Source organism: Cinclus cinclus, chromosome Z (genome assembly GCF_963662255.1).
Source record: "Cinclus cinclus chromosome Z, bCinCin1.1, whole genome shotgun sequence".
Taxonomy (NCBI): Eukaryota; Metazoa; Chordata; class Aves; order Passeriformes; family Cinclidae; genus Cinclus; species Cinclus cinclus.
In genome coordinates, this window is record NC_085084.1 from 31,961,838 (window position 1) to 31,974,451 (window position 12,614).

The following is a 12,614-nucleotide window of genomic DNA, read 5'->3' on the forward strand; positions in this document are numbered from 1 at the left end:
CCCCTGGAAGCATTCAAGATCAGGCTGGACAGGATTGCAAGCAGTCTGATCTGTTTGGGGATATCCCTGGTCATTGTAGGGGTTGGACTGAATGACCTTCAAATGTCCATTCCAACACAATGTATTTTGTGGTTCTGTGATTCTGCAGTGTAGTGGAAAGTGTCCCTGGCCATAGCAGAGAGGTTGGAACTGGGTGATGTTTAAGATCCCTTCCAACCCAAACAATTGAATAATTCTGATTATGTTGTAACCTCTGCTGGACTTACCCCAGGAGCTCTGTGTCTTTCTTCTTTTTAGGACCCCAGAACTGGACACAGCATTCCAGGTGACACCTCACCAGGGCTGAGTAGAGGGGCAGGGTCACCTCCCTTGACCTGCTGGCACTGCTCCTCTTAATGCAGCCCAGGATGTCACTGGACTTCTTGGCCACCAGGACACACTGCTGGCCCATGGGGAGCTTGTTGTCCACCAGGACCCCCAGCTCCTTCTCCACAGATCTGCTTTCCAGCAGGTCACCCCCAGCCTGTGCTGGTGCCTGGGGTTGTTCCTCCCCAGGTGCAGGACTCTGCGTTTGTCTTTGCTGAATTTCAGGAGGTTCCTCTCTGCCCATCTCTCCAGGCTGTTGAGGTCCTTCTTAAGGGCTGCACAGCCCTCTGGGCTATCAGCCACTCCTCCCACTTTGTGTTGTCAGTGAAATTGCTGAGGAGGCCTCTGCCCCTTCATCCAAGTCACTGATGGGTAAGTTAAACAATACCAGGCCCTCGAAGGACACCACTAGTGACAAGCCTCCAACTAGACTCTGTGTCACTGATCACAACCCCCTTGCATGTAAGCATGTGGTGCTTTTCCTGCAGGTCAGTGGAGAGGGTGCAGGGCAGCTGTGCCTCAGCTCCACCTGAACCATTGTGGCAACAGAAGAGGGGTTGGAATTCCTCACACGTTACTGACCATAAGTGAGGTTGCCAAAGCAGGATTGGTTAACTGTGGAGATTTCCAGTGCAAGGTCTGCTCATTTTGTCCTTGATATTACTACTGCCACTGATCAAATAGATTGGATTGTCCAGCCATGAGCTTGGAGAGACCTCCAAATAAGTATTCTGTTGTGGAGTATATTTCCAGAAGTGGACTTGATGTGTAACATTATGAAATCCTAAAGACAGATTTAATGAATGACACTTAGCTTTTCTCACTGCAGTAAAATGAGTCCAAGAAGGGGACCTAATCTAAATTTTCTTGCTGAGACTACCCTGCAGAGCCTGAAATTCAAAGATACAATATCTGCTTTGTTACTCTATGAGCTTGCTGTAAAATATGCTGTAATCTTTGCCAGGGATATGTTGTGCATTCCCTGGAGGTTTTTCAGCTCTGAGGAACACTTCAGACTGCTTAACAGTTTGTTCAGGCTTTGCCTTATAAGGCCTTTTAACTCCAGCACAAGCGCATGACAGCCCCTCCAAGTGTCAGGCTGCTGGGAACAGATCACAGCAACAGTTTCTCTGCTCAGAGAGACACATTTGTCCTGTCTGCCTTAACCTACTGCCCTTCCAGCTCCTGTCCTGACAGGCAGCATAAAAATGGGGGCTTAGGGTAAAGGGTAGGAAGTGCAAAAATTTAACTCTGACTGTGTGCATGTCCTTACTGGAAAGACAGCATGATATTGAATACATCGAGATTCTTTTGAGTTTTACACAGACCTTGATTACAGCTGTGGTGCCCTGGGAAGACTGGTGGTCTACCACTTTACACACATTCTTCAGTGGTAAGGCATGGGATCTGCTTCTCTTGGGAGACATCTGTTCTGCTGGTGAAGCTGAGAGCCGGGAGTTAAAACTTGGTCTCAGTTCATTCCCACTCTGCAACTGCAACAGTAGCAGCAACTCTATATCAGGGCAGCAGAAACATTTTGCTTTTTCTATTCCAGTGTGTCTGTGTCTTATTTTAGCCGCTCTGAAACATCAGCAGATAAGGCTAAAGTACTGAAATGGGGAATGCTAACCACTGAAAGCCAAACATGCTTTGCTTTGACTTAAAATATCCTCTGGCAGCGTTATAAGCCATGGGAAACAGACACTTGTGGAAATTCAGGAGTACTTTCAGCCTCTCCTGTAGTTCCCATCAGCATTCCCATTACGGCTTGTCCAGGCTGCACATTGTCAGAAACTTCACTGGACTTTGCAAGGTTTGGAGTTGTGGTGGAAAACAGCCCAATGTGGAGGCAACACAGGGAGCAAAACAGACAGGGACAGACCTTGGACTTCCTGCACCTCAGGCCCCTCTCAGAAGGCTATCCCATCTCCTGCAGGCAAAACCCCACTCCTTAAGTTCTCTCCACATCCAAGAAAGCCTCCCACATTTCAAAAACCTAGGAACGGTAGCAGCTTCTACTACATAGACTCAGTAGCTGAGTAAATCCAGGGCACATCACTCAAAAGAGAACCCACAGAGACAGGGCTGTATGACTTCAGTGAGGCTACCATTTGAAAGTGATCTGTTCGAAGGCTCTAAAATAGAACTGTAACCTGCTTTGAGGGAAAAAAAATACTGAGACATTCATAGTCAGTATTTGTCATCATACAGTACTTTATCCAGAGCCAAAACATCACAACTTAAAACACTAAAACTGCAATAACCACAGTATCCATGGATGTTAAGTTGCCCAGAGTTAGGGCAGAAACAGATTTTATTTTCAGAAACAGATAAAACAGACATTCATATAAAAATTTAAGCTGCATCTGCTAATCTCCAAAACAAACTAACTTCTAATAGTTTGAGGTTTTCTTTTTTTTTGTTTGTTTGTTTTTTTAAAAAAAAAAACAAAACAAACCACCTTTTAAGGACTTTTGAACAAACTTTTACTTACAGTCCTATCTAATGTGGGCACTGCTAAAAGGTTTTTCCAGTTTCCTACTTGCAGCAATGCTGCATTTGACTCTCTGGCATTGTAGCAGCTGAAATTGCAGTTTGCTCAAGGCAAACAAAGCACAAGCTAATACTTACTGTGGAACTTTTAACACAAAAGCAACTCATTAAAATATTAGCGCTGCTTTCCCTGAATCATCATTTTAATTTAAAAAGGCACACAAGATATCCGATCTAAAAGCAACCTCTGTTTTTCCTGACATTTTTGCATTATTAACTCATTTTTCTCAGTGCACTCTTTGTTTCTCTTCAAAGTATCAAGAAAGTTCCTTTTGGTTTGCATCTTTTTTCCTCTCTGCCTCCTTCCAAAAGACTGTATGCTATCCTTTGTTTCTGCAGCAGTGGGTTTTCTGTGCTCTTTGGGAAAACTGCTCAGATCGATTGCAGGAACGATTCTCACTACAAAATTTCACAGCTGGTACACTTTCATCATGAGATGAGACAGGCAGTCTAGAATACTAAATCAAAACTCTCATAGCTGGATAACAAGTGTAATGAAAACAAGAAAAAATGGCTATTAAAAAAAGAAGCAATTTTGGGAGCTGATTTGTGGAAGTCCTTGCCACAATACTGCTAAGAGTCAGAACTATCAGTCAGCAGAGGACTAGAATCTTAGGCTGATAACAAATGCAGCATGGTTTAAAACCAGTGTAGTTTGAAAGGGAAATCAAATCCAGAGCTGCTTATCAGGCTGTGATTGTGAACTCCCATACAAAGTTTTATTATTTTGAAGATATTGATAAGAAGGACTTCAAAAACTTTTTCAGCCAAAAATAAAAATACATAATTTCTAATTTTTATCTACTGTGAAACTTAACTAATCATGCTTTAACTAATCATCCTTTCTCAGCAGCTACACAGCAAGCAGTCCCAGTACTGCAGAGTTCACATTAAAAGAACAAAAAGATGAGAAGATAAGAAGACAGGCAAAGAAACACATTCACAGAAGGATGATTTGAAAGTTGTCAGGGCTTGACCAGTAATGACATCTACAGAATGTCTGCTTATTGATTTACTCCACTAAATAAATTAATTTAACTTGTTTAGGTTAGAATTTGTTTTGCAAGTAGTCTTACTGACTCACAGATATATTGGGGGAGAGGGGGGCGGGGAAGGGGGGTTGGAAGAGAAATGGTGAAATTCCTAGACAGATTTGAAATGTGAAAACTCAAAATATGACTTTAAATGTCCCTTCTTCCATATGGTCTCTGTTTTCTAAAAAGTGCCATCATCCTTACATGGTAGTCTCATGTCAACATGGAGATATGTGCTTTGAGTATAGTTGAGCTGTGGTTTGGCAATTAATAACATGTCCAGTAAAAGATATATTGAAGATGGTGCCTGAAACAGACACGTCCAGGGCTCTTGTCACTTCGTTGCCATCATACACTAGGCACAAAATTGATATCTGCTGTGGACATACATACGTAGGTTTATGCATACTTGAAGTTCACTGAAATAGCTATAAAACCACACCATGACCATCTTTCTTGATTCTAGTGACCACCTGGGCACTAGAAAGAAGAAACACCTTCATTTTTTGACAAGTCTCAAATGGAAGTATTTTATCAGTCTTAAAAAAATATATTTCAAAAAATATACTTATTGTTTTTTTAAACGTATTTTTTTTTTGCTACAGGAACCGTCTAAAATGTGGATAAAATTACTTTGTCTGAAAAGACCTCATGCAGCCACCCTCTACATACTTTTGTTGGGTGCCTGAACTGCAAATGTTGTAAGGCCTATAAAGTTAGAAAACCAAATAAATTGGTCATCTAAAGAAATCAAGGAAAAATGTAGAAAAAAGGAGATGATTTTTCTTTTCTGTGAGCAAATAGTAGGCAATCATGTTGGGAAACATCATAAGGAAGAGATGCAAATTTTTTCATTAGTTGTATCTCTTTTTCTCTTTAGAACTTTATAAGGAAAGCCAAGTTCCTCCACCATCTTTCAGAAAGAGTCTCAGACTGTTGTGATCTGAAGAGCAGAATCTGTGGCAGAAGCAAGCCTCAACTGAGATATTTTTTCCCTTCACTAATTGATTCAAACCTCCTAGGGGAAATCTGCCAAGTTCTAGTTCTGCAAAATAATAATTCAAGAAAACTTCTATTGTTAAATTAACAACTTGACATGCTGCTTTATTCTCCATTTGTGCAGATGGTGCTTCTACATGGTTACTGTTATTTTAATGCATGATGAACAAATACATAGGGCACAGAGCTACAATAGGCTCTCTCACAGTATGTGCCCCTTGTAAACCAGTTCCAGCCTCTGAGGGAGCCTTTTTGTTTTCATTCCTGACACACCTATCAGTAACTAACCTAACTACATGGGAACATTTCAGACCTCTTGAGAGAGGTTTGAATTTATCACAAAGTTGACGATACCTTCAGCCTTGCTCCAAATGTTATTCTCTGGTACAGGGGACATAAACCATAGAAAGTTGGAGAAAGATGAAAAGCCTGCTTAAGTACTAAACTAAGACATAATTTCAAAGTTAAAGTATTAAAAAGAAATTTTCAAAGTTAAAGTATTCAACATCTTCCCAAATATTTTTATTTAAAAGGGTGGGTGACTGCCCAGTTTTGTAACAATTATGTCTTGTATTCTCTTCCAGGTTTCAAAATTGGAGTATATGCAGAAACTTAAAATGTAGACACGTTGACAGGGAATTTCAAAGCAGTCTAGAGATTTAAGAATCATTTTTCACTAAAATCAGTGGAAGACAATGTCAATCATTGATTGCTTTGTAAACCAGCATTTCATCCTAGGAACTTCTGACTACTAGATTTAATGAATACTACCTTTTCTGAATGCTGCTTACCAAACAAGGGCTTTGTACATTAGAGGTGGAAAATGTAAAGATGATTTACTAATTAGATGCACACCAGAGATATCAGTTTAATGGTAATGTCATCTTGAGTGAGGCTTGTATGTGGTATGCAGTACAACATAGAACACTTCCTAGTTTGTATCTTACAGCATTAAAGCATAAAATAATGCCATTAGAGTGACATAAATAGGAAGTTGGTGGAATTTGCATATTCCTCAGGAATTCTGATTAAGATTTTTTCAGCATCTGCTGTCTGTAGTGCTCATCTCAGAAAATCACTAGAGAGAATAATACCTTCCTGCCATGACCCTGAGCAAGGAACCAGTGGGGATATGTTTCCCAGGAAAGGAACATGACAGTGTGCTTGTGTGCCTGTGATTATAGCACTGGAAGTGTGACTACAGAAAGGGAACAGCCTTAATGATCCTTGGAAGAAGCCACTTTCACATATGCATTGCAGGACCTTCACTTAATAAATACATACCTGTGTTCAAGGCAAAGTGTTGGCACTCTGTTGGCCACCTCAGGCTGTGAAAAGCTTAATGAATTCCGTTGATAACAAAATAAGTCAGATGCACTAATTTGAACGTGGTGTAGACTGATCCAAAATTCACATTGTACTTTCAGCACGTGTCCAGAAAGTAGCCAGTTATTTTTGTCTCTTTGTGAATCTGCCACTCTCTGAAGCAGAGGCTGAAAGGCCAGGAGATTATTTCTGTGTGGAAGGAAGCCCTTCTTTTGGGAGCTTAAGGATAGGAGACAAAACTAAGAATGGTCTAAAGGATCTGGTAACGAAGGATGTTTAAAAACTAGGTATTAAGTTATCTTCTGGTCACATGTGGGAGGAGAAAAGCCCCAAAGACTACAGTGTGATCACAGCAGAAGTAAAAACCAAATATTCAGATTCTGGGCCCAGTTACATTCTGCAACACTCATTTATTTGCACCTTTCTACAGCTTTTGTCTTTTGGGCTGCAGACAACTTATTTATTTTCTTTATAGTCTCACTTCTGAAGCAAAATCCAGTGTATTAATCCAAACCTCAGCAGTAAACATTTTAACATTTTTTAAGGGAATATAATTTCAGCTATGTACTATATGTGGAGAATGATCTGAAGGCACAAGAACTGAAATAAAAACCACTAAAAGCAGTTTTCCTACTGTAATCTGAGTTGTTTGAAAAGAAAAGAGAGAGAAATGCCGGAACCTACAAGGAACCAAGCTTTAGTTTTAAAATCTAAAGTGAAAAATTGTACAATATTTCTTGGCATAATGAATAGCCAAGCCAGTTTAAGGGACTGGAGGGGTGACAGCCTCCTCTGTATCAGCATTGTAGTTGTCAGGAACAATGAAATTCAAGACACAAAATGTTTCAAATGGGGTGGATAACACAAGTCCTGGGTACACACAATTCTCAGCTCATTAACAGCTACAGAGAGATGCACAAAAGGGTGGTGACCTATTTCGGAGGCAGAATTTTCCTGATAGAATTGAAATTCAACAAAAATTCCCTTTTTAGGGAAGGGAATTGCCCTATTCACAGAAATATCTCTGTCCTGCACTGTAATGCTGGCAGTATTGTTCTCATGATGCTTGTTCTCATAATTTCTTCCTCAAGTGGATGCTGAATGCAAAAGGAGGCACTAAGAATAGAAAGTGGAAGGACAAGTCAGGATTTTCTTTTTGTGTAATTTCAGAGACTAAAGGAATTAGGGAAAAGTTGTCTTAACACTTCTCTGCAGGTCATCCAATCCCATTCTTCTCCCCAGGACCTGAGCTAGTGACAGCGTCACAAAAGCAACTAGTTTGGAAAATATGTTTGAGGTCATCAAGTCCAACCTATTACTTAAATTTACCTAACACCACCCTCTCACCGAAACCATGTCAGTCAGTGCAACATCCAGCCTTTTCTTTAACACCTTCAGGAAAGCAGCTTCTTCACCTCCCTGGACAGTCCATTCCAATGCCCACTCTTTCTGTGAAGAACTTGTTCCTAGTGTCCAGCCTAAACCTCCTCTGGCACAGCTTAAGAGACTCTGTCTAAAGAGAGACATCCTGTCATTGATTGCCTGGGAGAAGAGGCTGAACCTTCCTTTCAGGAAGTTGTAGAGAGAGATGAGGTTACCCCTGAGTCTCCTTTTCTCCAGGCTGAACAACTCCAGCTCCCTCAGCCATTCCTCACAGGGTTTGTGTTCCAAGTCCCTCACCAGCCTTGATGCCTCCTCTGGACACACTCAAGTGTCTCAATGTCCTTCCTAAACTGAGGGGACAGAGCTGGACACAGCACTCAAGGTGTGACCTCACCAGTGCTGAGCACAGGGAAGAATGACCTCCCTGCTCCTGCTGGCCACACCATTCCTGATCCAGGCCAGGGGCCATTGTCCTTCTTGGCCACCAGGGCACAGTGCTGGCTCATGTTCAGTCAGCTGCCGACCAGCACCCCCAGGTCCCTTTCTGCCTGGCCACTGTCCAGCCACACCATCCTCAGTCTGTAACACTGCAGGGGGTTGTTGGGGACAAAATGCAGGACTCGCCACTTGAACTTACTCAACTTCATCCTGCTGGACTCTGCTCACCCATCCAACTGCTCCAGGTCTCCCTGCAGAGCCCTCCTACCTTCCAACAGATCAACACACGCTCCCAGCTTGGTGTCACCTGCAAATTTACTAATGAAAGACTCAATGCCCTCATCCACGTCATCAATAGAAACATAGAACAGGACTGGCCCCAGCACAGACCCCTGGGGGACACCACTGGTGACTGATCCCCAGCTGGATGCAGCACTGTTCACCACCACTCTCTGGGCCCGGCCATCCAGCCAGTTCTTAACCCAGCAAACAGTGCTCCTGTCCAAGCCACGGGCTGACAGCTTTTCCAGGAGTGTGCTGTGGGACACGGTGCCAAAGGCCCTGCTGAAGTCCAGGCAGACACATCCACAGGCCTCCCTCTTCCACCAGGTGGGTCAGCTGGTCATGAAAGGAGTTTAGTTTGGTCAGGCAGGATCTGTTCCTCCCAAAACCATGCTGGCTGGGTCCGATCTCCAGGCTGTTCTGTAGGTGCCATTTGATCACACTCAAGATGATCTGCTCCATAACCTTGCCTTGCTGAGGTCAGGCTGACTGGTCTGTAGTTTCCCAGATGCTGCAGCTGGGTAAGCAAGCTGCAGTCCTAGTACTGAAATCCCAAGAGGAGACAGACTGCTTCCTCTACCTGGGAATCTTCAAATAACTCAGCTACCCAGAAAGGACAAAAGGGAGAAAAGAGAAATTCATACATAATTTCTTCTTCTTCTTCTTCTTCTTCTTCTCCTCCTTCTTCTTCTCCTTCTTCTTCTCCTTCTTCTCCTTCTTGTTTTTGTTCTTCTTGTTCTTCTTGTTCTTCTTGTTCTTCTTGTTCTTCCTTCTTCTTCTTGTTCTTCCTTCTTCTTCTTCTTCTTCTTCTTCTTCTTCTTCTTCTTCTTCTTCTTCTTCTTCTTCCTTCTTCTTCTTCTTCTTCCTTCTTCTTCTTCTTTCTTCTTCTTCTTCTTTCCTAGTTCAAGGAAAGTCACAGCAAGCAGCATCTTCAGAGCTGTTCATCTGAAGGCTTTGGCAGGGAATACTCTGTGGCTCACTTCTTAAGTTACTGCCAAGGACATTAGTAGCTGCCAAGTTACTGTAAGGTGTTGAATAAACCTAGCAGGAGGCTGTTTTAGCATGGTAGTGGGGCTGGATTAACAGCAGGTCTCAGGAAAACAATTGCTTCTCATCCCTCATTCCAGCTAAAACAAGCCACTCTTTATGGACAACAGACATCACTTGGCCAGATTTCTGGTCTGTGGCATCTCTCAAGGGATCCTATGACTCCCAGCATCTGGTGGTCTGTTGAGAGGAGGTGTCATGAAGCTGTCATGACTACATGGAGACCCTCTAGACAGAGGACTTCTCAGTGCAGCCTTCCCATGGCTGCAGAAGAAAACCAAACAAACATGGAAAAACTTTATGGACTGCATTTATTAACAATTTATATCTTACCTATTCATAAGCCTGCTGTCTTGGAAAAGTTTAAAACAAAGCCCTGTGCTCTAGCTTTTTATTTCTTATACAATGCTATCTCTTGCTGCTTACATTTCAACTCCATGTCTTGATAGCAAGTGGCAAACAGAGAAAAAAGAAGTGGGGAAAGGGGAGAAGAAATAACTTCATTTACTCCAAGTTTGATTTTTAAAAAATTATTTTCTATACAGAAAGAATGATCTTGTGATTATTCTTAGAAAACTGGACACAGAGGTATAGATTGAACTCTGTCATTGCTCTCTTGTTCATCTTCAGACATATAACTTATAGTTTCACCATCTGCATTTTCTAGGTGCTAAGTGCTGTGAGGGATGGAGAGGAGATTTGCAATCCTTTGCTTGTCTTCTTGCACAGACTGGTTTTCTCACCAGCCCACACTGCCTGGGGGCTGTGCCCATGAAAACCCATGCACAGGGGAATGGAGAATGAAGAAAGTGTACTGGTGAGAGCATCTGCTACTCCACAGAAAGGTGAGGGCATGTATTTGGGCATTCAGCTTCTCACTTTCACCATTGCAAGTCACGAGTGACAATGTATTGGGCACCTCCCTCCACCAGCCACACTGAGTGTGAAGGCCTTGGACAACAGTCCCCATCATACAGTCACCACTTACTGGGTTAAGTGTCCAGGCAGAATGAGGAGAGCTGTTCTGGAGTGATGTCTCACTGGGATGAGGGTCTCTACAGCTCACAACTGTGACTTCCAAGAGGCACAAGTACAACCCATGGTGTTGTAGGCACTCCATATGCCCAGCAAGCTGTCTGGGTACAGGAGAGAGAAGGTCAGGAAGAGGATTTTGTGTGGTGAGGCAAAGAGCTGCAATTAAAACTGCATATGGAGTAGCCTCTCCTGGAAGTTTTGCATGGTGACACTGCCAGAAATTTTGAAGGGTATGTAGTGTGAGGCACAGTGTTTGAGGAAGTCAAAAACAAGCATGGCTGATAAGCTCAGGTATCCAAAAGTCTAGATGACCTATTAATTCCTTTACTATTTTAATATAGCCAGACTCTGGTAAGACAGGTAAAAATTAATCAAACCTCAGAATTTCAACTTGGAAGAAAATAATATGGTTCAAACATGGTGTAAGCATGGATGCTTGACAATATTGAGGATGCCAGAGCAGTGTTAGTGCAGCAAAAAGCAATATGCTGGCATGTGGTAATTTTAAGAGACAGAAGTATCTTCTCTTAAACAGTCTGAAATGCAAATATGAAGCCTGTTTTCCTTCCTTGCTCTGTGTTTTCCTGACAGCCACTGCCAGGATCCAACCAGTAACTTGTCACCTCAAAAAATACATCATTTTCAACGGCTGAGGTGCTAATCCTGGCCATCATGTGTATGCAGGTGCCTTCCTCATGCAGTATTCAGGACAAACTCTGGTCCCTTAGACTAAATCAGTCTACCAGCAGCCAGGAGGATGGGAAGTCAAAAGCTTCCTAAGGACAAGATTCCCATCATCATGCAGAAGAGTTCTTACAGCATGCAGTGCAATGGCAAAAAATCAACCTGGCTGGCTTGACCAAAACCAAACACAGGTGATGTAAACTAGAACCTCTCCTAACCTAGTTCAGCTGCATGACAAGGACAAGAACCTGATTTTCACCATATAACTTAAGCTGTCTTGTTTAAAATTCAGGATACACATAGCTCAGAATGCTTTCAGGATCTTCTCCAGCACTGAATGGGGTCTGCAGATTGTTTCCTACACTCTTTTCCAAAGAAATGAAAATAAAAATCTGTTTCACATGGAAATGGTATGCAATTCACACATTATTAGGATTTAACAGTTCTTGCTCTTTTAAAAATTGCTGTGGAAAGAACAGCTTCTGGACTGACATTTGAAGAAATAAAAGGGACTTTTTTTCTTTCTTTCTTTCCATTTTTAGCTACTGAGCAAAGTATATTAAACCTGCTCTTACCTCCTCTTCCAGAATTTCCTTGCTCCTCCCTACACACTCCATTCTCTCTTGTCTTACCAATGTCTTCAAAATTTGGAAATATCACCCTGGTCTCCTCCTCTAAAAGTAAGGAAAAAATTCTTTAGAATTTAACAAAATTTCTTAATTTTTAAATTCAAGTCCTTCACCAGCCTAGCAAAACATTCTAGAAACAAAATTTAACAAATATTGATGAAAAATATGTTTGAAAATGGACTGGGTAGATGCTTTGTTTTGTTCCATTTAAAATGCTTTCACTAACTAAATGTCTTACAGGGGCTGTCTGCTGCAAAATCTGCCGTGGTGTAATAAGTCACCTCACAGAGGTCATTTCACCTGGGTGTGCTCTGTGAAATGCCTTGGTAAAGGATTTCAACCTCATTGCATCACAGGCTTCAGGCTATATGAGACAAAGCTATATGTAGGGAAATGTAGAACTACATGTAGAGAAACTAGTGTCTATTACTATTGCATGACTTCCAGCCTTCCCTCACTGTAAGACAAGAGCAAGAAACTGTTCTGATGCAGTTGCAGATGCAACCTCTATCTTTCCTGTACAGTCACAAAGAGTCGAAAGAGATGATCCATGTTTCTGTGGCAAACTAAACTGGAGGGGTGTACAGCCCTGCAGCATGTTTCATTAGAATCAGGAATGCTGCAGCACTGACTAGGGATGCACCCTGATTATCCCCTGCTGGCAACAAGCATTGCAGTTAAATTGGAGAGAGGATAAACAAGGGGGGTGGGGGGAGAGGGGTACAGAGTCCAGTTCTGTACCATAATTGAAATACTCACTTCCATTTTTATATATGACTGTCTGGATTGCACTTAAATATATGCTTAAATGTCTTCCCGAGTGGATATGGAAGGAAAG